We start from the raw sequence: 27,802 nt of genomic DNA, 5'->3' as shown, positions 1-27,802 counted from the left end.
TTGTTTTGACCAAAGGAGCATAATTTACCTATATGCGATATTTTATTATGCAAAAACAAACAATTACCACAACACTGTTTTCATTTTATATTTATTAATTCGCCATTATTATAACATAATAGGATGTCGATCATTAAATATTCCTGATAATTGACGACCTTCACATCTTTCTCGATGTTTTTTATGTCAAATAATTTATAATTTTTTTTTGTAAATTAGATTTGTTGTCTTTTTTTGATAATAACACGATAAGTAGTAGCCCAATGGCCTTACCGAGATCGTAGAGTTCTCGGGTTCGATTCCGGGATACAGATTGCCACTGCTTACATACAAGTTTCCAGAGGATGTATAGCAGCGTTCTCTGCGTACCATAGTACCACACTGTGATCACCAACCCGCTTAACAAGCGTGGCAATTGTGGTATATCCCCCGTATATATTTTTGTGGGGGGCCTGTTTGCTGCAGGGGATGTTTGTGATCTGATAAGACGACGATATATTATTATCTTTACAAACATAGATAACAGGCTAAATTTTATTAAATTATAATAATTGCCTTTTAGGAAAACAATATGCAATATTAATTATGCAGTGTCGTCTTTATATCATATTTTAAACTTATATATTTTACAAATTTGTACAAATGTTTTAGACAAACTTAAAGCAAATATATTTTAATTCCAACAAAGCCTAGATAGTATTGTGATTAATTTTACATATACATTTTACACAATATTTTAATTCGAGTTGGAAAAGGATTTACAAGCACGCATACCTCGTGTGTTGTATGTTGGATTTAAATTTGCATGAAAGTGTTACCAAACGATATGAAATATGTATATTTTAAGAATGGGAATTCGCCGGTACAGCGTATGGATCATTGCGGATGTAGACGGGATACTGACATAAAAATCACTCTTTTTATTACACTTGTGGACAACCTTATATATGTCATCTAAATTTATGAGTACTCCGAATGACATTGAAAATAAAACAAATCCTTAATGGCGGCACATCTCTTCAACTGGGATATCAGAACATCAGTTCCTAGGTCTGACGTCTCCAAGGATCTATGCACACAGGCCTTCAAATATCTCCACTTCCTTAGTCACCCTGGTGCTAATGCTTAACCGTAAACCGTATATCAGTGAACTTTATTCTTTGTTCTTTTTTATTGAACTATTGAACTTATAAGTTATTTAACAAACATACTTTACCTTTCGTCTCCATTTATTCAATTAGGTAATTATAATTAAGGTATTTTTCTTACATGAAAAAATTGTTTATACTTTTCCGCTGAGGCTGTTATAAAATAACGCGAAAGCCTACCAGAGTAAGCTCCGCAATTTTATTTCTACGCCTATTGTCTAAACTACAGGAACACTTTTACTCAGCCTAGATTCAATAGCGCTGGTCTTATACCACGAGGTAGAGTTGCAAATCTCCACTCGACATTTTGAAATGCAAGGGTCATAATTATGGCGAATCTAACCTAAATTTACCGCTAAGGTCATACTTAAACATTGGAGTAGAGAGTAGCGTAACTTCATTAGACTCTGATGTTCTTTCTCTTACGGGTAACTTCGTTCACAAGTTCCTCCCATACTCTATTAATTGTAATAGAGTAGATGTTCAGAATAAATTACTAGTAGACTTAATATTTTCTTAGTTGAGATGTCATATCTTTTGTTTTGTTACGTTTTTCTATTTCAAAATTTTATAAAGTCTTTGTGTCGATCACTCCATTCCTTCAGCTCACCTTAAAGCTTTCACCAGTTGTGCTCATGCTCTTTTATTCTTCAGCGTCCACTTCGCCATGTTTTCTTATGTCGCGGTACAGCAGTTTCGGTAATGTAAGAGTAAATTATTTGCACGCGATGATAGAATATATCTTATCTGTATCTCTCTATCTGTATCTATCTCTCGCTCTTTGCTACGGATCGTTTTATTAAAAAACTTTTTATACGTTGTATGTATAACTGCGAACTTAATGAAGAAGGCATTCCCTACCCGTTAACCGTTTAGGCAAAACAAGTTAGGTGGGTGGTGCTGATATAAATTAATAAAAGTAGGTAATATCATAAACACGTAAAATAATATGAAAATGTAAAATGGAACAGAGTAGGAATATATATATATATATATATATAATATGTATATGTATATGTAAATATTATATATATATATATATATATATATATATATATAATATGTATATGTATATGTAAATATACACTATTTATAAATGTAATAAAATCTCTTTTATTCAAAAACCTTTTTTAAGAACATGTAGTTCCGGTTGTCCCTCATTTAATTTCAATTTGTCTTTCATTTATCAACTCGTTTGCTTTACATGTTATATTGTTAATTTTGCTACTACTATGCAAAACGCAACCTTGTTGAAGGGTGTTCTGCGCCCCACGCTGCCGTAAACTTGGTTTAATGGAACTGATTTCCTAATATTTTCTAATAAATTTAGAAAAGTTCGAAAATTGTTATTGTAAGCTCTTTGGCTTTTGATGTTTATGTCGAGGTTTGAGGCTTCTCGGAGACCACTAAAGGCAGTGTTACTTATTGAGGTGGACGTTTAAGTAAAAACGACCGTTGTTGCTCCAAAGAATAGGATTACAGTGCGAAAATGCTCCAACGTCAAATCACTTTACTTCAGTTGTAGAACAATTTGAATTTTAAAAGGATTAAATATCAGATCGTTTTATGAAATTTCCTAAAATCTCCGTGGAGGCTGCTCTTTTCTTTATTAAAAATAGTGTATTTTCACATAAACTGCTTTCAACTAGTTTAATATTTTTGGGAATCATTGAATATTGACTAAGATATGGCAGCGGAGTATTCATAGCCTAAGCAGTTGCATATAGAATCTTTGCATCCAGGAACAAATTAAATTTATACTCGATCCAACACTACGTCGTATACAGAAGTGTGAACAAAATTTTCAATGATCTGTTATGTAAACAATATAAATATAAACCTTTCTTTTAAAAATGCATCGACGGAACACGCTATGATTACTCGACCAGTGTAACATAGTGGTAAAAAAATCCGCACAATCAGTTATTCCAACAACACAACATTTTTTGAAATTATTGTATTTAGAAACTTAAATCTACCACCAGATATAGGGAATATTACCGCCTTAGCTTATTTACATTTGCTAGTAGTTCTCTCATATTAGATTATTTCACATGTCGCATAATTTTTAGTCAGTTTTCGTTATTGGTGGCCGTTGAAAATAATTCTTCACTTTGTTTAGTACGACCATTACTCATTGAATTGGTTGTAAAAGAACTATTAAATGTAGCTTTATCATTAAAATTTTAACGAAGTCTTTCGCAACCTTGCTGACCGCATAGAAAATCGAAAAATATAATAATTGTAAAATCAATAATGCATTCGTAAAAATAAGTACGAGATGAATCTAATATATGTAAAAATAATATTAAAGAATTTTAAATCGGAATTTTACTGACCAGTTTCAATAACTTTCAGTGCTACCAACATGATAAAGTGAAATGCAATGGTGAACAAATAATCCATTAGTTGTTGATGGCGATTGATGTGTGTTGATGAAGATATATCATTTAATGTTGAGTGAGACTTGTTTCGTCAATTTTTAGTAAATAAATGTAAATAATTAGCAACAGAAAAGTCATTGGAATAAATGTGTATTACCCAGAAATAACAATAAAATATAAAACTTCCACCTATGCAAGGATTAAATCCTTTATAATTGTTGCAGCCCAAATATTTGTGGTTAGCAAACATTTCAGCTTTGTGGTCTTCGGACAGAATGTTTTATATTAAAGAAAGACTAAATAAATATCAACTCAGTTCCAATGAAATAGAGTTATATTTTAATTGCTCGTGGATGCGTTGAAAATTTGTTAAAATGTCTTATTTAATCCCCGAGTGAAAAGTTGTAAGGTTTGTTATTTATATTTGAGCGGATTAGATGTAGTACAGATTCATTAAAGCATATATTGATGAAAACAAGTTAACTGTGATTATATGGTTCTTCAAGATATCATTGTTGTTATTTGTTATTATGACAGGAAAAAAAATTGTTTGGACTTAACATCAACGGCTCTATTATTACGATTTCCGGGTGCCAGAGTAGGACGAAATTCAGTCGAACTACGGCTGAATTGGTGATATAAATTCTTTCAAAGTACATTAAAACTTTTCCCTTTTACTCTTTTCTCCCACTTCACCTACTTAACATCTCAATTCTAGTTCTTAACCAATACACACGAAAAAACACTTCTCTCCTCAAACAATGGTCTACTTATATACCCTTCCCATAGAATCGACTTTACTCATTCCTCCTTCACAATACACTCTTTTCTTCTATGGAAGCCCCACTCCCCCTCGATTTTAGGATGTTCAGGAATCCTTGTGCATTTGAAGCGAAGGTTCGAAAGTGGTTGCTTGTCGAACTGAAGTAATCGTCACGATAGTTCGATTTTATTATTTATTATATTTATAAATAGTACATACATACACATAAATATATAAATTTCTATATATCTATATATCTATTTATGTACATATATATATATATATATATATATATATGTACATATATATTTTCCTACTCCATTCCATTTTACATTTTTATATCATTTTAGTGTTTATGATATTAACTTGTTTTACCTACTTTTATTCATTCAGCACCGCTTAAACGGTTAACTGGTAGAGAATGCATTCGGCATTAATTTCGCTGTTATACATACAATTTATAAAAAGTGCTTAAATAAATATTGAAAATAACAAAACATAGATATGCCATCTCAATTAAGAACATTAGACAAAGTAAAATAGAATGAGATAAATGTTAAGAAAATATTAAGTCTAATAGTAATTTGTTCTGAACATCTACTCTATTACAATTAATAGAGTATGGGAGGAACTTGTGAACGAAGTTACCCGTAAGAGAAAGAACATCAAAGTCTAATGATGTTCCGCTACTCTCTACTCCAATGTTTATAACATGACTTTAGTGGTAAATTTAGGTGAGATTCGCCATAATTATGACCCTTGCATTTCAAAATGTCGAGTGGAGATTTGCAACTTTACCTCGTCATCGTGGTATAAGACCAGCGCTATTGAATCTAGGCTGAGTAAAAGTGTTTCTGTAGTTTAGACAATAGGCGTAGAAATATAGTTGAGGAGCTTACTCTGGGAGGCTTTCGCGTTACTTTATCATAGCCTCGGCGGAAAAGTATAAAGAATTTTCTCATGTAAGAAAAATACCTTACTTATAGTTAGTTGAATGAATGGGGACGAAAGGTTCTCTAGGTAATGTACGTTTGTTAAATAACTAACAAGTTCAATAGTTGAATGAGAAAGAACGAAGAATAAAGTTCACTAATATACGGATTAATTTATAATTTAGCACAGCACATATAGGTGGAGATAGAAATTAATTTAAGCCAAAGATAAAAACATTAAATATCAGAAATACGACTTTAAGGCAAAGCGAAAGAATATAGTTCAAGGTTAATTACGTTGCAAATGAGTTAGAAAATATCGTGCGTCCAACACCTCGAATCATAGCTAACAATCGCAAGCAGCGGCCGAAGATAGCCGAAGTTGACCGATGCGCCGGCGCAGGCAATAAACGCCCGCGTAATGTAGATACGATCTTTGCATTACTTAGACATGTTTAAGATCGGAGGAAGTCGCTGTATGCGAACAGATCAGGACTGATCTTCCTGACAGTCTTTGAGGGATGCATTTGCCTTGCGGTGGACATCTACCAGTTAATATGATGATGATGATGGATGTGGAGGTTCCAATTAATATCAATAATATACCCAAAACTCAATTAATTCGACCAATGCTTATAATGTCGTTGTAGCACTGACGTTTTTATGTCATTCGTAGTGCTCATAAATTTAGATTACATATGTATGGGCAACTCCCACATCACTCCCTTCTAAAGAGCGTTTCATGAGCGTTAAAAATTTGTTAATTTTACTCTGCGTCTTTTTAGCATGTTGGGACATACGAATCGCTCTGCCACTAGCTTTTCTAAAGCATTAGCACCAGGGTGACTAAGGAAGTGGAGATATTTGAAGGCCTGTGTGCATAGATCCTTGGGGACGTAAGACCTAGGAACTGATGTGCTGATATCCCAGTTGAAGAGATGTGCCGCCATTAAGGATTTGTTTTATTTTCAATGTAATTCGGAGTACTCATAAATTTAGATGACATATATGAGGTTGTCCACAAGTATAAAAAAAAAAGTGATTTTTATGTCGGTATCCCGTTTACATCCACAATGATCCATACGCTGTACCGGCGAATTCCCATTCTTAAAATATACATATTTCATATCGTTTGGTAACACTATCATGCAAATTTAAATCCAATATACAACACACGAGGTATGCATGCTTGTGAATCCTTTTCCAATTTGAATTAAAATTTTGTGTAAAATGTATATGTAAAATAAATCACAATACTATCTAGGCTTTGTTGGAATTAAAATATATTTGCTTTAAGTTTGTCTAAAACATTCGTACAAATTTGTAAAATATATAAGTTAAAAAATATGATATAAAGACGACACTGCATAATTAATATTGCATATTATTTTCCTAAAAGGCAATTATTACAATTTAATAAAATTTAGCCTGTTATCTATGTTTGTAAAGATAATAATATATCAAGTGTAATGTATATTCACATAAAATTATATTAAATTAAAGGCTTTCCTTGTAAATTTATAACATCGTAGCGTTACTTGTTTACTGTTATTTTAAAGCGATTCACTTTGTAATTTCGCGTATTGTTATAAAATATGTCATAGAAGTTTACGCCTACAAATTATATACTATCTATTATTGTGGTCGAATGTTATTGTGGGTTCAGTACATGTTTTTCTAACAAAGAAATTACCTTGTGAAGTGGATATGGAAGAGCATTGCTTGCGGCAACATTGCTTTCTTTTTAGAGAAGGAGAGCCGCCACACTTTCATGCGGTTTTGTTGCAGGGTGGTGGGTGATGTGATGAGCCAAAAAAAACTGTGTGACAGGAAGTGTGATGAGGGATGGAAGGCGATACGTAAATGTAATGTAAGTGAACGCTGTATATTTATTGTATGTTGAATGATATAAAATATGAAGGATGAAAGAGGGAATAAAAAGAGAAATTGTGAAGGATAAGTGACGGGAGGTAAAAGTAGGAGGATCTATATCCCTGATTCGAAAACAAGATGAAGGAATTTGCTTAAGTCTATAAAAGTGTCAAGCAGTGACCTCGGTGGTCAACCACGAATAAATAGACAGATCTACTAAAACCGTAAAATTATTCACCCTTTATCATTCTTCTCATTACCTTATCCCATGCAGTAACCATCCTCTTTACCCAGAAAGAGTGAGGGGGGACAAAAACGCGAGTATCAACAAGTGATAGGTTTACTTAGTACCTATAGCGGGTTTGGTCTTGAGTTATTCAGTTAAATTTTACTTGCTTTGCAAATTGTTCTCTTGTACACAGTCTGATAACCGCATTCGCAGTATATATATGAATACATACCTCTCTCTATGTAAGTTCACATTCGGTACTGAAGAAGATGGAAAAGCATCCTTATTAAGAAGTTCACAAGGAGCAAAGTAGTGTATTAGCAGTTCACCTACACTTTTTACTTAAAAAGTTGTTTGCGAGCCCGCTGAGAAATGTAGTTTTGGATCAATGTAGTTTCCACCTTAGGCGACTCGACCAGCCACTGAATTCCACTTCACAACTCGGTGGTTATTCCACTCTTTTGTCTCGACTAGAGAAGTACAAATGATATATAAAATCTTAATTCTTCATTTATTCGTCCAAAACAATTTCATACCTTTCAAAGTAAACCCCATCTGATAAAACGCTCTTTTGCCAATACATTTCACAGTCCTCGAAACAGTCGGTATAGTTATTTTCCGGTATTACCTTTAACATCTTTGATTCAGTTTTAATCTACTCAATGGTATCAAAACGGCTTCCCCGAATTTGCCTTTTGAATTTTTTAAACAGCCAGAAGTAGCACGGAAACAAATCAAGCGAATACGATGATTGTGGAGCGATATAAGACGAGTTTTGTTCGCTGTTTTTCTACTGAAAATTGCGTTACTTTGGCACCAATCGAGGTTTAATGCGCTTGAGAAGCAAAACACGCTTCGAAGTGGTTTGGACTGAATGCGCACGCGAACGATACTACAACACTATCACTAAACATCTTTGATTTTTTGGACGTGAGCCTTGTCAATTGACAATTATGTCAAATCGTCGTTACATTTTCTAAATTGGGTATGGCTCAATTTCGGTCCCAGTTAGGTGCAATTTCATACAATTAAGTATTTTTTAAACCATTCGCTTCACAATGAAACAGCGAAATATGTCAGTGGTTCGGTATGTTAATAAAAGAAAGAATAGAATTCGGGCGAACAGCAAATAAAATATAAAATCTGTCCCACTTCGAAATTGGGTGAATGTATGTATTCACAAGATATTTTTATAAAACTATTATATTCTGTATTTAACAAAAAATAAAAAAAGGTTTCAAATAAATATCACCGATCTCTGATTTTTCTATTTCGAACGATTTATAAAGGTTCACCTGTTTCAATTTTTACTCATTCAGTGTTTTTAAGTGAAACAAAAATTTTAAAAAATACATGATGGAAGTTAAAATCTTTCCATCTGAAATAGGCGACGCTTGGGCGTTGTGTTTCGATTTATTCCACAGATGTCACATCAATTTGTTGTTTGGTGATAATTCTAAATACAAAAACTGGAAATTATACTGTACATCGCTTCTCACAATTCTGCAAAACCTGAGTATGTGGCTTTACTTGTTTAGATCATTTAAAGAGAAAGTCAACGTGTCTGATATAGCTTACATGACTTCTATATGCATAATCACTTCACAATGTAAGTCTTTTAATTTAATTAAATATAATATAACGTATAATTAATGTACAAGTATTTTTAATAAATAAATATATTAATATATATATATATATATGTATATATATATATATATATATATATATATATATATATATATATATATATATTAGCCTATAGGCTCTTATTCTTCAGATTAATATATTTGACATAATTATATTTATAAATATTTCTTAGCGATCATCAAAGCATTCTTGATAATTTATAAGCAAAAAGATGTAGAGAATTTACTCACTGATTTGGCTTCTACATGGAGAACGTCTAACTTAACAGAGCAGCAAATAAAAATTAGAAGTAGCAAACTGAAGCAGCTGAAGCGATTTCACAGAGGTGAGTGTTTTTTTTAAACATTTTATTCTTAAACTGAATTTATATAAATGATTAAAAGTAACTGAGAGACGTCAAGAAATACATACCCCTACTATTGTTCTAAGCGCTTAAGACTGGATTGATTCTAACAGATGTTAAATAATTTTAATATGAGTTTATTAATTTTTAGACCTTGTGTTTTCTTAAGAACAGTCTAGAAAAAACTTTTGAGAGTAATCAGCGAAATGGTCGTATATCTTAGATCTGTTTGTATTAATATAACAATATCGCCTAAGCTTATGATATGTCAAAAAAATTACAGCGAGAAAATCGGCATTTTCTATGACCAAAATCTGAAATATAAGACACTCGTTGCCTTACAGCCGCTGTCAAATGAAAAGCTTGTATCCAGAATTAGCAAAATCTTTAATATAGCTGATGGATTCAAAAGCAGTAGTAATTTTTCGATCAAGTCTTACTAATTCAATATGTTTTCAGTATTCTACTATTCCAATATAATAGGTTTCTGGTTTCATCTCACAGCGCCACTGGTAGCGCAGATTACCTTTAAATTCATTCTGAATGAGAACCGCGAACTAAAACTACCATTTGGAGCTGTATTACCCTACGATCCATTCGACAATTGGTTCATTTATTTGGCTACCTACGCATTTCAACTGTTCACTGGTAAGTCAAATTTATATTCCTATGTCCAAAATCTAATCCAGAACAAGAGATATTTTTGGTAAGATTATGATAAATAATCAATAACAATTCGTTGCTTCTTTTTAATATAAAACTTTTGAAACGCTGCACATAATTTACGCAAATTAATTGTTATTGTAATTGTATAAATTTTAGATAAATATGCCTACAACACTTCAACTAATCGACTACACGACCTAATATTCCTTCAAAAGTTGTTCCATTCTCAGATACATTACCCTGCTTTTATGTTTTTTATTATTATCTCGGTGCCCGCACACCTTCTCTTAATTATGGACACGTTCACAGCTCTTTCTAGTAGAAAGAATCTAAGCCATAACTCCCTGATTTCGAGAATTTGTTTAGCCCATCAATTTTACCAAGAATTTACTTTTCTCTGATAGACAAATATACAAATAGCCCACACGAATGAGTAGAATAATACAACGATTTAGTAAACGAATTTACTATCACTTATTCATTTACTTTATTTTCCTATTTGTTGTTTGATTAATTTCTAATTTTTATTGTTTTAACCCATAAACAAAACAATGTTTATGTATGTTTTATTTATGAATTGGATTGTGGATTACATCCTATACCAGCACTCTAAGAGAAGATTTGTTTCCAAAAAGTAGGAATATCACTAAAGTGTGTACACATTATGAAAAACACATTAGAAAATTGACCGTCGAACTTACAAGTCCCATAGCTAATAATAGCACGCACTGTAGAGAACAGTTGCAGGTATTCTTTCGAACGCAATTGCTTTGTTGTTTAATGCACCAACTCTGAATAAGATATTTCAATGACACCAAGTTTCTACTATCTTCTTTCTTCTTATGGATATAGGAATTAAGTAGAACCTTTTGAAAGCGACCAGCATATATCGTCTTTCAATTATGTTAACAGGTTGTCTTTCAATTTTTTGGATGGACGTTCTGCGCAGCCCTCTCAGGTCCGTGGTCACCACGACAGAACTTTTAAACCCCGGTGGTCATCTGTTATTTGCACTATATGGCGTGCCCACTTGCCAATCTAGCATTTTCTTTGTTTACGATTCATTAATTAAAATAATTACGGATGTACAACGTTATTTTACGTGTCAAAGTAGCTTTACCAGCGTTTCCTCATCATTTGACAAAAATAATTAACAGACGTGTACCTTTCTTAAAATTATGTAACCTTTTTAGTGTGGCATCTATTTTTGGCCTTTGCGAGTATGGAATTTTTAAAGATAAACTTTTGTGCAAATCTCGGAATGGAATTTTCTATATTAGGTCAGGATTTGGAATACGATTCTTCTTTTGCTACAACCGTCGAACAGAATGAGGACCACTACCAAGCGATTTCAATTGAGAATATTATTAGGCGACATCAAAATCTTATCAGGTAAGTTTGACTTTTTTGTTGTAACTTTGGCTTAATAGTCAGGGTAGAAGAGGATTATTAATATTTCTGCAACTAAACGGCCGGCGGGGAGGGGGACGATAATATAACAGATAACGACTTTGTTAAGATTCTTAGTGATCGAATTATAATAATAATAAATATTTATTGCGCACATCATACACAAAAGATTTAAAAATACGGTACAGAAATATAATAAATAATAAAATGAAATAAATTACTAATAAAACAACGAAACTAAACAAGTTGGAAGAAAGATAAAAAATAAAGTCACACTATGTTAAATTATTTATTAGATCTATATTATTTATTATTATGATCGATGTTAAACATGACAGACAGACATTAAAGTACGTGCCTTTGTTTTACATTTAAGTTTATTATGTCTTACAAAAAAAGGAAGTCCCTTAATCTATCTTAGCGACGCCCTAACAATATCCAATTAAACCTTAAGGTTTATGCAATCACTTCTAAAATCTTATTAGATCGAATTAGAAACGAGGAAATTAGTACACAAATGAAAGTAATCGACATATCCCAACGGACTGGAAAGTCAAAGTGCAAGTGAGCAGGCCACATAACGTTTAGAAAGAGTGACCTCTGGGCCGTATTGTTTTGAAGTGGAGACCACATATCGGCAAGTGTAAGACGTGCACAGACGACCTTGAGATCGTCGGAAGTTTGGGAATATAGGCCGCTTCCAATGGGTCCTATTTCGAGCGTAGACGTCTTGCAGCTGAAACAATGAAGATAAATAATTATCTGTGGCAGTGGAGCCAAGAGTCAGATCAACCGCATTGCGCTGAGGATCTTGTTCTTCTAGGTACTCGTTCTCTTGGTCGCTTTAACCTCTTATTGAAGGATTTGTAACAGGCCTTTTTTTTTTCATTGTCAGCCATTGTTTACGGGGCTACATATATCTGAAAGTGTTCCGTCGTTTAATATGCAGCGATATGTAAGGTTTCTTTTTGTGTAATTTATAATAAATAACCCTGACCTCCATTGTAGGATAGCAAATGAATTGGACAATTTGTTCAACCGAATTGTGTTAATGAATGCGCTATGCACTACGATTATTCTATGTTTATTTGGATTCGCGAGTAGTGTAAGTATATTTTGGTGTATTTTTTGTATATTGATAAAGCACTGTAAGAATGTTGTAAAAAATTACACATTTATAAGATTTTACAATTTATAAGATATATTCCATAAATCTACATTTAGCCCAAGAAAATATGTTAATAGCAATGTTCTTTATATTATAGCTGTTATAAAAGTTTATTGTTTTTTATCTCATTTGTTAAGGATTGCATACGTATATTTACGTGTTATATCCGTATTTAAAATAATTTAACAAAACAACGGATTGTCATTCTGTATATCACGTTTAAAAAAATAATTAAATGTACATCAGTTAAAATGAGACCTGCAATCTATTGAACTTCAAACATGAACCGAGATCAAAATTCGTATAAAAAAAATAATAACTAAACAACAACAAATTATTTAATCATAATTTGTAGTCACAGTAAATAAATAATAATTACAAGTCATTATTATATAATTACAATTACTAACAATTCTGGAAATTCAAATTGCTGTGGACTAATTTTCAGAATCAGCCGTTTTTCTCTTCATTAAACCATTATGACTACATCAACCTTAACCAACCTTTTTATAAAAATAAAATTTCTTTTGTTCCGTCATTTTGAACATTCTGGAAGTAACAGGCTGTTATAACTCCATGTTAAAGTTTTTTTTTTATTAACCATCGGAAATTTGCCGCCAAATGGCAGAGACTTTATATATAGGATAAATATTTTTTTTCGTTTAGCTTTTGTTTTATAAATTATGCCCGTGTTTACTTTCTCGTTTATGTATATCTGTGCGACCAATAAGAGCTTGTACATTTATCCGTGTTAAGGTTCGTACTAATATTAAATTTAAGAATTTTTTTTTTTGCGAAATTCATTGTTGACTTATTATTTCTTTCACAGATATCTCGTGGAACATTCGAAACTGGAAATAATTTTTTGGCTGTAATTACTATGTCTTTGCCTTTGTACATATTTTGTTACTACGGTGAATATTTGAAAAATGAGGTAATTTGAGAATATTATTTTCATTCGGCTTACGGTACACTTTTATCAGTAAAAAAAATTGAAAAGGACCAATACATATGTGCTTCCACCATTTGTGTACACAGAGTGTGCCAACACTTACCGCATACGCATTTATCAGCGTGCTGGCGGGCCGTGCACTTCATATTGGTCCTTTTCTTACTTAGGATAGACTTTCGGTAATAAAAAAAAATTGAAGGCTAATGGATGTTACGCTGAGGCACCAAAAAACAAATAAGTAGCTTAAAATAAAAATCCCAAATCGGCCTATAATTTGACAAGACTCAAATAGAAATGGGTCCAGCTTTGCTGTCAGAATACAAGATTTCTGATTCAATCGCCTACAGCAATACTGATCGAGAGACCAGAAAAGACCACGAGGAAGGCCTCAAACGAGGAGGAATGACATCATGAAAATGGCAGAAATTGTTCATAATAAAGAAAATGTAAAAAAAGAATGAAGCCTATTCCTAATTCAAAGTCGAGGAAGGTGGTAAAATAAATTAAAAAACAATCAGAACATAAATTACTAGTCATCATCATAACAGTCGATAGATCACTACAAAGCCTTGCGCAGCCAGCATTCAACATTTTACCAAAATCATTAGTTTCGAAATAGAATTTGAAGATTCGTAACAACCACTATACTTTGGGTCTCTCTTGTAGATTTACGTGTAATTATACATATATCATTTAAAATCAAAATTGTGTTGTTGTTTGCAGATCACTTCATTATACTGAGTATACCTAAATAATCTCAGCCACTCACCACACACTTCGGTTCAATGAGTCACTGCGCGTAGTGTTGTTATCTTTCTATTTAGTTTGTTGTTTGCTTTCCTCAGATTACAATACCGAATGCTCCTATGACAGCTTTATTTTAATCACATCAATATATAGAACTCAATTTGATGCTAGATTCTTTAAAAAAATTAAATTCTGAAATTTTTATTGTGAAGTATAAAACACTATAAATGTTTCTAAGTAGATATATGAACAACAATATGTCTTTGACCAAAGCGAGATCAAATCAGAAATGAGGATATCCGCAAAAAGAACATAGATCACCAATGTAGCTCAAAGAATTGGTCCTCTGAAGTTTCAGTGAGCGGGGCAGATCGATGAACTTGCAACCGGTGGCCGTTGGAACCGAAAGGTTCTCGAGTGTCGACTATGAACCAGTAGACGCGGCGTGGTTAGGCCTGCCACTTGATGGAACGACGACATAGTTAAGGTTGCGAGCAGCGCAAGACTGGTAAACCTGGCAATATTTTGAGGACACCTATGCCTTGCAGTAGGCTTACACAGGCTGAAAAAGAAGAATATGAATGAAAAACTTTCTTATTTACTCATGGGTATAATAATATGTTAATTATTTCCGCAGAGCTTGGGTGTTGCTGATTCGGCATATAACAACTTATGGTATAAAAAGAACAAATCCCATCAAAAGATGATTCTTTTAATAATACAGCGGTAAGTAAACATTAAAAAAAACATTTTCTTTGATGTAAAATAAACTAATTATAAAAATAAATAACAATTGAAAAAAACTAGTTCATTAAAATATGACAGAATTAATTAAAATCTGTGGTAAAAATTAATTTATTACAATGGTAATGACAAACAGCTTTAGATTTAGGTAAACTATCTACACTATAATAGCAGTACTTTATTAGGTTTAATATCTATATATTTATAAATTATTTATAAATAGATCATATATATATATATATATATATATATATATATATATATATATGTTTGTCAGTTGGTAGCTCATTACATACTTAGAAGACGTTGTACACTAGATCGCAAAAGGTTGTTGATAACAAAGGTGAATATAATGTTGATTAGAAAAAAAAACTTGTTAAAAACGTAGTCGCGTGAATTTACCTCAAGAAAACGACGTTACTTTCCGGTCCCCCTGATAGTTGCATTTAAATAGATATATACAATTTTAATTGTTATCGTTTATACTTACGTGGAATATATTTTTGGCATGGTAAAAATAGTGTTGAATGTATTTAATGAATTTAGAGCAACAAAAAGCTTTACAAGCCATTCGAAATGAGCGGTGCAACTAGTTGTATCTACAGAATGATTGGTTATAGATGTAACAGCTTTATCGTCCGCTAAAGATAACCCCAAGATCGTCTTATCTTAGTAAAATCACTTCATCATGATGAGCTCCATAATTTTCCTAAAATATCCGAGAAAAAACTAAGGTAGCTTGCACGACCACCGAGGATTTTTGTGGGCAAGAGTCTTTCAAAACCCTGTCATTCCTTTAAAAGACAAAGTATCTGATATAATAAAGATTTCTTCCCTCAAGTAAAACCAAGCAATGTATTTTTTTTTTAATTTAAATATTTCCGCAGTGCGCAACGACCTTGCTGTTTGACAGCGTTGGGACAAAAACCAGTGACGTTAGAATTGTTTGCAAAGGTAAATATCTAGTCTACGATATCTTTAGAGAAAGTGACGGTGTGTTTTATTTCTAAGTAGATACTTGTAGATCAGAGTTTCTCTGTGAGATCCGGAGAAAAACCAAGGTCAACTACGTAGCTCAAATAATTACTCGTCTGCAATGGTGGTGGGAGTAGCACATCGCTCGAGGACTCGTCGTTGGTGACAAAAGGCTCTCGACTGGCAACCATGTGCCGGTAGACGCGGCGTGGGTATTCCCCCACTAGGTAGACCGCCAATATTATCATCACAGGTAGCCTGGTTTTGCAAAGGACCGGTCATTTTTACGACCGAATGATTTTACGACCGAAATGCGATCTTTGTGTTAACAAATGAAGTCGTTTCCAGATACTAAGCACAACGTGGTCGTATTTCTCCTTGGCGACAAGCATGTACTCCGAAGTTGAAGAATCGACAAATTGAATGCGGGATAATGTAATTTTATCTCGTAACAATTAGTAAAACATGTAGTATTTTACTCACCTCACAAAATTATATGTAGATTAAAATATAGTAGTGATAATAAATGTCAAATAAAATTCTTGAATATTTATTTTTGTTTAAAAATATAAACATTTAAAAATATAAACATAAATGAATAATATTTCTGGTTTGTGTATAGTACTATTGATATTTTCACTACTACTACTTTTTGTGTATTTCTCTATTTGTTTTATATTTATTTATACGGGGGTGATTGGTAGGTGAAAAAGCTTTGTAAGAGTGAATATATCTCGTCTGCTCTTAATCAATTTATATACACCGTATAAAAAATCAATAGTTTCATAAATAATAAAACGTAATGATAAAAATCTGATTACTACATATTACATCGTAGCTCAGCGGTAGAGGGCTAAAACTTGCAATCGTAGGTTGCGAATTCGATTTCCTAGATACAATTTTATAATTTTCACATTTTGTATTGAATATATAGGATTGTTACTGCTCACAAACGAGTTTCCAGAGGATGGGCAGCAGCGTTCTTTGCGTACCATAATACCACACTGCGATCGCATACCCGCCTGCTAAGCGTGGTGATTATAATAAATGTATACGATTACATATTAAAATTAATTATTATTTTATAGTGACTATGTCTGTCCATACAGACTTTGTTCTTCCAAAAGTTATTGGACGCTTGCAGGCCAAAAGTTTCAGAGCGATCACTTTATACAGAGTCATTGGAAATTTATGTAAGAGATTTAAAGCACCTACACCTACAATCAATCACCCTGAAGATTTATTCTGTAAATACAACTAGCACATATAAAGGCGGCACGCTAAGCAAACTGAACATGATTAAATGCTATAGACAGCTTCCGCAGTAGTCACCGTCTGAATCATTCCAATCTTCTTTATCTTCAATTTTAATTACATCGCAACTATTTCTAAAGGATACTAGATGTTACTTTATATAGAGAATCTAAATCTTTAATCCTGATAGTTTTTTTTAAAAAAATAGGACATATTCAAGCTTCGACTTTATCGACTTGGGGTTTGGTGCGTGTTTTATATTAAGATATGTTACTGTGGCGTAATTTTGATGCAATAAACACGATTTTAGTACCACAGAAAAGAGCTTTCTGTGATATTTTTAACTAAATTTTAAATAATGTTTAAGAAAATAATTTTAAGAAATATATCTATACGTAGCCTTTACTTCTTTAAAACTTTTACGATATGACTAATCAGCCTGTATATCTAAGCGTTTGTTTAATTTTTATAACAGTATAGAAAAATATCTCCAGTTTTTAATTCTATTTTAATAGTTCATAAATCGTCATTTCAGACCATATACGTCCACGATATTACAGGCCTCCCCCAAAAATATCTATAGAAGTTATATTATAACCGCCACGCTTGGCAAACGAGTTTTTGTATATTTGGGTTGTAGATTTATTTCACTAAAACATTACAAATTTTCCCTGGAAGTAAGACACACAATTTATATACAAGAAGCAAAAACAAATGTTATACCAAGATTTCAGCCCATAGATACACCCACTTCAAGCCATGAATCTCTCCCAAAGGAGGACAAAGGAGGACATTTATGGGAAATATACCATAATCGCCACACTGAACAGAGAGTTTCACGATCGCAATGTGGTATTACGGTACGCAAAAGACGCCGCTGTCCATCCTCTGGAAACTTGGAGCAGTGGCAATCCTATATAATTAAAATAAGATTGTAACCCGGGATCGAATCCGCGACCTACCATCGAACGTCTCCTTCCTATACCGCTAGGCTAAAACTGCTCAACGTACGTATATAAATACTTTTAATCTAAAAATGAAAGCTGAAATGACGGTTCAAATCCTTGTATGATTAAATAATTATTAAAATCAGATTATCAATAAAAGTATTGCATAATTTTTTAATTAGCAATTCGATCACGAAGATATTACATGTTTCTCTTTCGCTGCGTACATAAATCATATTTATTACCCGGAAAATCGAGTTACTCCATTGTAGGAAATATATCATTTTATAGGCACTCGTAAAATTTGAGCCTATCTCGACTGCGCAGATTGTCTTGGAATTATAATTTAATACGGACGCGAAATTTTCGACGGATGTTAATATTCGTCAAGTCGCACTTTTATTGTACGGTGCTTTAGTTAAATAGCACTTATGTTTGCTCTCAAAGCACTCGCGTCTTCAAAACTGTTTGGATTATTTTTCTATTTCTTCTTTTTACATTAAACCAATTGACTTTCGCACTGTGCGTTTACCTTTGTGTATTGTAATTTTGTTCTTTTTCAGTATCTATACGAATAATTTTGGTAACGTTGAGAGACGAGCTTTCTTTCAGGGTGTCAGGCTCTAGTCTGCCTAGAGTCAATATATATTGATACACTGGTATGTTTAGACTATTCATAATGCCGCAATTTCTAAAAACGTAGTATTTAACCAGGATATTGCCGGTTATGACATATGGATTTGAGACGTGGTCGCTTACAATGGGGTATTTATGAAAGCTCAAATTCCCTATAGGCTATGTTCGGAGCTTCCCTGCGAAATAGAATCATAAATGACAAGATCCACAGAAGATTCCAAGTCACTGACGTAGCTCGAAGAATTGCTAGTCTAACTTGGCAATGAGCACATCATAAGCAGGTAGACGCGGCGTAAATATACACCCCACTAGGTAGACTAACAATTAGTCGCAAAACCACTCCTAATGGCGATCTTAACGGAAGGATTATGCCTTCTAGAGGGCGTCTATCGGCTGACCTAGTAATGATGATTAGCCTTTTTTGATTACCTATTTTATAGGCAATTGTGTGGTTTTACAATATACTCTCGTATATCATCTCTGAATATTCATATAATTATATTAAACAAAAGCTTATAACAAAATTTCGGATGATTTTAAATTGTTATAAAACATGAGAATTAATTAAACGACTACTGTATTAATAATATTGCTGAAAGTAATCACTAATTAAAACTCGTCTGTGTTTGTTGAGGGCACTTAGGCCATTTGAAACGCTCATAGATTTAAATTAAACATTTACGTTATAGAAGATTTCAATCTGATTCTAATATATATTAAATTATACTCTTCTGGCATGCTACTATGATGCATATCAATGAAAATGACTCTGCACACCTAATAAAATAAATTATTAAACTTTAATAATTAGAGAGTACTAATGTTGGTATTTTTAAAATCAATATAAAAATTATACCCTTAACAGTAACTGTCTGTTAAAGTTTGTCTTTGAAGATGTGTTTTGATTACAGTTTTTATAAAAATCAAACACTTCCGCCATTTTTCTCACGGCTGTGTACATATAAATCATTGCTGACGCTGCTGTATATGTCGCCTCCTACATATTTAACAGTATAAGAACACCATTATAAAACTCAGCTGTCATAAGTAGTGTGATCAACAATCTGCTTCGCATTTTAACTTTAGGTTGAAATAGAAAATCAATTCGGCGACGAAGACGAACCCAATCTAGACCAAACACATGAACCCGCGCTTTCACGTGGTCGTACCCGGGAGTCACCAAATGGTGCACGTCCCCCACAGGACGTGCACGCCCGCTGCCAACTACGTTCCAACCAGTTCTACCAATTCACATCACTACAAAGTAACATCGATCGCGAAACCCCCAGATCTACCCAGGAATCCCAGAAACACAGGCAGGACTTCCATGTAAAACAGGCAAGTCCGTTGTCTTTGGATATTAACAAACACAGCCGGATCACTGATCCGAAAGGGTCCTCCATACTCGCCCCTACAAACCCACCACGACCACCATTATCTCAACATGGTCTTTAAGCTATCTCTCGATATATGTACATCATTATGTAATACCAATCAATCAAGCAATGGTGTGTGCAACTTACCCGGACCAAAGGTAAGCACTAAGTAACCGTCATCTTGCAAGAATCGACATAGGACATGTGGTCGTTTTATTAATCTGTCACAGCACAACTCTCTCACATGGCTCCACCCTCACAAATCTCCTCTCTTACATCTCGTATTTCGCGACAGTGCATAAGTTTCTACCATAGATTTTCTATAGGATCAGTTAAAAGTGACCGGTGAATCCAACCTCTTTCTAATAGAACAGAAAAAATCTATAACAAGTCATTTACGAGGTAAAAGAAAAATTTAAAAACAAATAAAAACTACTAGACGTAATATTTTATTAACATTTATCTCATTCTATTTTACTTTGTCTAATGTTCTTAGTTGAGATGTCATATCTTTTGTTTTGTTATTTTTCTATGTCAAAATTTTATAAAGACTTTATAACGATCACTCCATTCCCTCAGCTCAGCAGTGGTGCTCATGCTCTTTTATTCTTCGGCCCCCACTTCGCCGCGTTTTCTTATGTTGTTGTACAGCGGTTTCGGTGATGCTATAGTAAAGTATTTGCACGCGATGATAGAGTGTATCTCATCTGTATCTATCTGTATCTGTATCTATCTGTCGCTCTATGCGACGGATTGTTTTATTTTCTTTATTTAAAAACTTTTTATACGTTGTATGTAAAACTTAATGAGGAAGGCATTCTCTACCAGTTGACCGTTTAGGCAAAACAAGTTAGGTAAAAAAAGTTAATATCATAAACACGTAAAATAATATAAAAATGTAAAATAGAATAGAGTAGGAATATATATATAAATATATAAAATCGAACTATCGTGACGATTACTTCAGTTCGATAAGCAACCACTTTCGAACCTTCGCTTCAAATGCACAAGGATTCCTGAACATCCTAAAATCGAGGGGGAGTGGGGCTTCCATAGAAGAATAGAGTGTATTGTGAAGGAGGAGTGAGTAAAGTCGATTCTATGGGAAGGGTATATAAGTAGACCATTGTTTGAGGAGAGAAGTGTTTTTTCGTGTGTATTGGTTACGAACTAGAATTGAGATGTTAAGTAGGTGAAGTGGGAGAAAAGAGTAAAAGGGAAAAGTTTTAATGTACTTTGAAAGAATTTATATCACCAATTCAGCCGTAGTTCGACTGAATTTCGTCCTACTCTGGCACCCGGAAATCGTAATAAAAGAGCCGTTGATGTTAAGTCCAAACTATTTTTTTCTGACATAATAACAAATAACAACAATGATATCTTGAAGAACCATATAATCACAGTTAACTTCTTTTCATCAATATATGCTAATGAATCTGTACTACATCTAATCCGCCCAAATATAAATAACACATGTTACAACTTTTCACTCGGGGATTAAATAAGACATTTTAACAAATTTTCAACGCATCCACGAGCAATTAAAATATAACTCTATTACATTGGAACTGAGTTGATATTTATTTAGTCTTTCGTTAATATAAAACATTCTGTCCGAAGACCACAAAGCTAAAATGTTTGCTAACCACAAATATTTGGGCTGCAACAATTATAAAGGATTTAATCCTTGCATAGGTGGAAGTTTTATATTTTATTGTTATTTCTGGGTAATACACATTTATTCCAATGACTTTTCTGTTGCTAATTATTTACATTTATTTACTAAAAATTGACGAAACAAGTCTCACTCAACATTAAATGATATATCTTCATCAACACACATCAATCGCCATAAACAACTAATGGATTATTTGTTCACCATTGCTTTTCACTTTATCATGTTGGTAGCACTGAAAGTTATTGAAACTGGTCAGTAAAATTCCGATTTAAAATTCTTTAATATTATTTTTACATATATTAGATTCATCTCGTACTTATTTTTACAAATGCATTATTGATTTTACAATTATTATATTTTTCGAATTTCTATGCGGTCAGCAAGATTGCGAAAGACTGGGTTAAAATTTTAATGATAAAGCTACATTTAATAGTTCTTTTACAACCAATTCAATGAGTAATGGTCGTACTAAACAAAGTGAAGAATTATTTTCAACGGCCACCAATAACGAAAACTAACTAAAAATTATGCGACATGTGATATAATCTAATATGAGAGAACTACTAGCAAATGTAAATAAGCTTAGGCGGTGATATAGGGAGTCTGGTTGTAGATTTAATTTTCTAAATACATTAATTTCAAAGAGTAATAAAAGATACGAAGAAAATGTTATGTTGTTGGAATAACTGATTGTGCGGATTTTTTAATCACTATGTTACACTGCTCGAGCATTTTTTAAAAGTAAGGTTTTTACATAACAGATCATTGAAAATTTTGTTCACACTTCTGTATACGACGTAGTGTTGGAACGAGTATAAATTTAATTTGTTCCTGGATGCAAAGATTCTATATGCAACTGCTTCGGCTATGAATACTCCGCTGCCACATCTTAGTCAATATTCAATGATTCCCAAAAATATTAAACTAGTTGAAAACAGTTTTTGTGAAAATATACTATTTTTAATAAAGAAAAGAGCAGCCTCGCTGGAAATTTCAAGAAATTTACTAACATGATCTGAAATTCAATCCTTTTAAAATTTCAATTGTTCTAGAACTGAAGGAAAGTAATTTGACGTTGGAGCATTTTCGCACTGTTAATCCCGTTCTTTGGAGCGACAACGGTCATTTTTACTTAAACATCCACCTCAATAAGTAACACTGCCTTTATTGGTCTCCGAGAAACCTCAAACCTCGACAGAAACCTCAAAAACCAAAGAGTTTACAATAACAATTTTCGAACTTTTCTAAATTTATTAGAAAATATTAGGAAATCAGTTCCGCGCGTAGATCACCCTTTAACAAGGTTCCGTTTGGAATATTAGGTGCAACAAGACTGAAGATATGTATATATTGATATATTCTTTAAAAAATGAAGTTAGTATTTTTATTCTATCGTTTTATCGTTTAAAAAAATAATGTTTTATTTAAGGTTGAAAAAATAAATCTGCCAACAGACACCCTGTATAAATTAAATAAAAAATATTTTGAACCTCAAATGATCTTGGAATGTTTATATTTAAGGAATAGTAACAAAATTAACAATATAACTTATTAAACAAACGAATTGATAAATGAAAGACAAATTGGAATTAAATGAGTGAAAACCAGAACTACATGTTCTTAAAAAATGTTTTTAAATAAAAAAGTTAGATCAATTTTAAATCTATTAATCTGTATACCTTAACCTAATTAAAAAGTTAGTAGGTAATTACCTTTCATTAGTTAACAAATTATTTATTAACATTTTATCATTGACTTATTAATTATTATCGACTTCAGAAAATTTTATGCTAGATGTATAATATTTCATATTTTGACATAACACCAAACATATGGTCGAAATGTTGCGTGCTGTGAAATGAAATAATTATTCGACGGTGATACTATAAACGCTACATTTGACATTAACTAGATCATGAAATTTCAATTTTTTGTTGCAATCCTGAAAACAAGAGACTATTTACAAAAAACTATTTACAATCCTGAAAACAGAGACTGTTACTGTTATGTAAAGAAATTTGAATAACCACTCTGGATTTTGTTAAAAAATGCAATATCTTTAAAAAAAAATCCGCATTACTATTCTATTGTTCAATGCTTTTGTTAAAACTATATATTAGACATTATTTTTTTATTAATTTTTACAAGAATTAATCTGCTACCGGACTAAGGGCACCTGGTAGCAGACGTTATTAAAAAAGCGAGACCTAATACATTATTCTGCGGAATCTCGTAATAGATTGAGGAAAACTCGGTACCGTTAATAGAAAACGTGAGAATAATCATGAATTTAGTATTCCCGTTCGTTTAATTAGAAAAATAATTCTAAAGTCCATTTTGGACGTTACGAGAAAGTTAATTAAAAGGAAAAATTCCTTTGGATTACTTCGCTTCCACCGATTAAATTCAGTCGACCTACGCAGAATGAGCTGACGGTTCTTGCACTACATAAAAGTTATAAAAGAGTTAATCGCCGCGTAGGTGGAGGGAGTTTTACATTTAACTGATGTTCCTGACTTACAGACATTCAGACGTTCATTGTGAACTGATTTTTGTATAGTTGTTGCTTAAAATTTACTAAAAATCGACGAGTCAGTTTTATACAATATCCGTTTATATATAAATATATACATAAAAAGAGATATTTTTGAAATTTAAAAATGTAAATAAATATCAAAATAACTTAACATATATAACATAACATAAACATAACTAATATACATTTTACATGGCATGTTAACTTAAAAAATTAAAATCAAATTGTGGTGCCCTCTATAAAGGCTTTGTCCAAATTAAAATATGTGACTTCTCAAACGCGATCTGATCTCAGAAAAGCCCGCAAGTACAAAAAATAAACCCTGTAAATAATCTTTTAAAAGCTAGTTTTATTTTTTATCATCCTGAACATCTATTATTGTAACAAATTCGTTACTAAGAGATTACTTTGCTTATTCCTTTACTCTGTAAACAAATAAAAAGTTTTGATATCATGAATTTAAAATTGATATTGTAAACTATTGTAAACAATTTAATTGTTTAACTATAATAATTATTAATTCAAATAATTTATCATTTCAGCCGAAATACGCTCTTTGCAAAGTCTAGGTTTCTCTTTAAGATTGCTACAATGACCGTCTTCTTTGTAAGTGATGTATTTGTAAAAGAAATCGGTGTTAAAAATATTATTTTTACAATTATTTCTATTATAATTACAGTCTGCCATAACTAAAGTCAATAACAGCCTTTCTAAAATCTCCAACCTATTTAACGTACATAATTTTTATATTAAAGCGAAAGGTTTAAACGAGTCAAGTTTAATTTCGAATTGCTTCTCTTAAAAATCAAATTTCTTGTATGTGTCCAATGTTTGGAAACACTGGTATATAAGAATACAGTTTTCATTTCTTTTCATTTATAATTATTTACGGCCTTTCCAAAACATACTCTTATCTGCAATATAAAAACTTAAAATGAAATTATGATTATTTGTCTCTATTTAAATATAAACAAAAGACGTTATGTTCTGATTTTAAATTTAATTGTCAAACAAAAGTTGTAAAATATTTGAATGGCGTAGCCGGTACCCCAAGCCGCCGCTGATAACGTCAGAGCGCAACCGTTGCTTAGTTTTTACATTAATTCGTGAGCAAGAATAGCTTTGTGGAGTTTTCACTCGGTAATGTGAATTCTTGGGATCGGTGAAGGGTGACCATATTGTGTGTACTCCATAAATTTTCCTCTCTACTTTGGAACCAGAATATCTCTGAAGTGAGTGATCTTGACACATAAATATTCGAAGTCGTGACCGCGACGTGATATACGTAAGCTGACCTTTAAGAATATTTATAATTATTAATTATTTTTTTATTAGCTTTGTTAAATAATAACATTGATATAATCCTAATTTAAACATGTATTTATACTTAGATATACCATAAACCAATTTCGAACGGAACGGAGAGGAGGATATTATGAGAGTATATAAGAAGTGTATTTAATATGTGTTTGATTGATAATTTTATTACGAGTAAATTCTTTAGTTAAAGATGAATAATAGAAGCTATAAAGGTTATTCGTTCGTTGAACCTACGATTGGATTAGTTGAAGCCAATACTATAGTTTTTTGTACGAGTGTCGGGTGGTACTGGTAAAAGGTCTAGTGAAGAGATTGTTATGGAAAAAAATAGCAAGTGTAAGATATGGAGACGGATAAAATAAAAGCGAGACAGTGAAAATTAATACGTGAATAAGTTATTAAGAAAACTGTCCCTGTGCACCACACGAGACGCCCGAAAAACGCGGCCATAAAAACATAGTGCCTGTTTTTGAGGAGATCTCAGTGTTAAAATTATGTTTGTTCTAAAAAAATATACATATACAGGCACACATGTATACATACACTAACACACACACACACACACACACAATGAAAAGATTGGAAGACTGAAAAACTTGCAACAGTGGCAATCATCCTGGGATATGTCGACGAAAGGAAAATGGACGCGTAAGCTAATACCACACCTAGAGCCATGGGTGAACCGGGATCATAGATAGTTGAACTACTACCTAACTCAGGTGATATCCGGCCACGGCCGTTACCGAGCGTACCTCCATAGGTTCAAATACGAAGATTCCCCTGACTGTCCTAATCGTGTCGGAATGATTGAAGATGCAGAGCATGTCTTTTTCGTCTGCCCCCGATTTAACGAAGCCAGGAGGTCTTGGGAAGAAGGTGAAGGATGCAAAATCCATCCCGAAACTCTGATAGCTACAATGCTATCCTCACCTTTGGCCTGGGAACTTACGAGCGCGTACTGTACGACCATGCTGAAGGACTTGTGAAAAATAGAGCTGGAGCGGAGGAAGCTGGACTGAACAGCCACTATATCAGAGGAAGCTGCGGCTTTATCCCCCCGCGAAGTAATGCCTAGCGGCCATGCTATGGGGACCAGGGATACCATAGAGAGAAGATTGTTTTTAGTCGGTATTGATGTCTAGATCGAGTCCGACATACGGGGCACCACCATCAGGCCCTATGATACGTAAACGTATTTTTAAACCTCTTAGAAAAACACACACACACACACATATGTATGTATGTATACATTATGTGACATATTATTCGGTTTACTCGCACATAATTCAGACTTTTAATTACCTTTGTAAACCAACACACGGATATTTTTCCTAAATACGTATAAAGAAAATTAAAATGCATGGCCACCCTAATTCGAACAAAATTGTTGTTTTGTTTTGTTAAGAATAATGAGAAAAGTTTGAATAAATATGCTCAATCTATTAATTTCGTTTTACTAACTCATTTTATATACTACGTGATAGCCCCCGACGTCTCAGACCAATTAATTGTACTCCTTCTTTAAGTTAGTTACTCTTTTTTTGGCGACTGTGTGCGGTATGACAATACATTATTATGTTTCTAACTTATCACGTGATTGATATAAGAAGTTTATTAAAATGAAAAGTTGTTTAAAAATCCTATAATATTAAGGAATTTTTGATAATTATAAAGCTCGGCTAAAATAATTATTCTACTATTTTATTAAAATGACACTGTAAATGTGACCACGAAAAGTGTTTTAAGATCATGGCACGTATCGAACTTTTGTAGCTTCAAGTTGAAAAATGTCTTAAAAACGAGTTACATGATGAACTGAACTGAATGAATGAACTGAATGAACTTATATGATTCAAAATTCTATCGAATTGAGTTCTTCTGACATTCTTTTCATGATATTCAAAAGGGGTAACGGTTAATGATTCCAGAAGGTTAATACTACCCACGTTTAGTCGATGGTGGTCAAGAGAGGCCTGTGTCGCTCTCAATTTCCGAGTAGTATTCGCTTCACAAATCTTAATTACACTATATTCTACAAAATAATGTATAAAATAAACAAGAGTAATACAATA

This window comes from Battus philenor, unplaced genomic scaffold (genome assembly GCF_028537555.1).
Source record: "Battus philenor isolate CCGP_79_NKW_IND1 unplaced genomic scaffold, ilBatPhil1.0.hap1 SCAF_11, whole genome shotgun sequence".
Lineage (NCBI taxonomy): Eukaryota > Metazoa > Arthropoda > Insecta > Lepidoptera > Papilionidae > Battus > Battus philenor.
Note: the sequence above shows the minus strand (reverse complement) of the source record.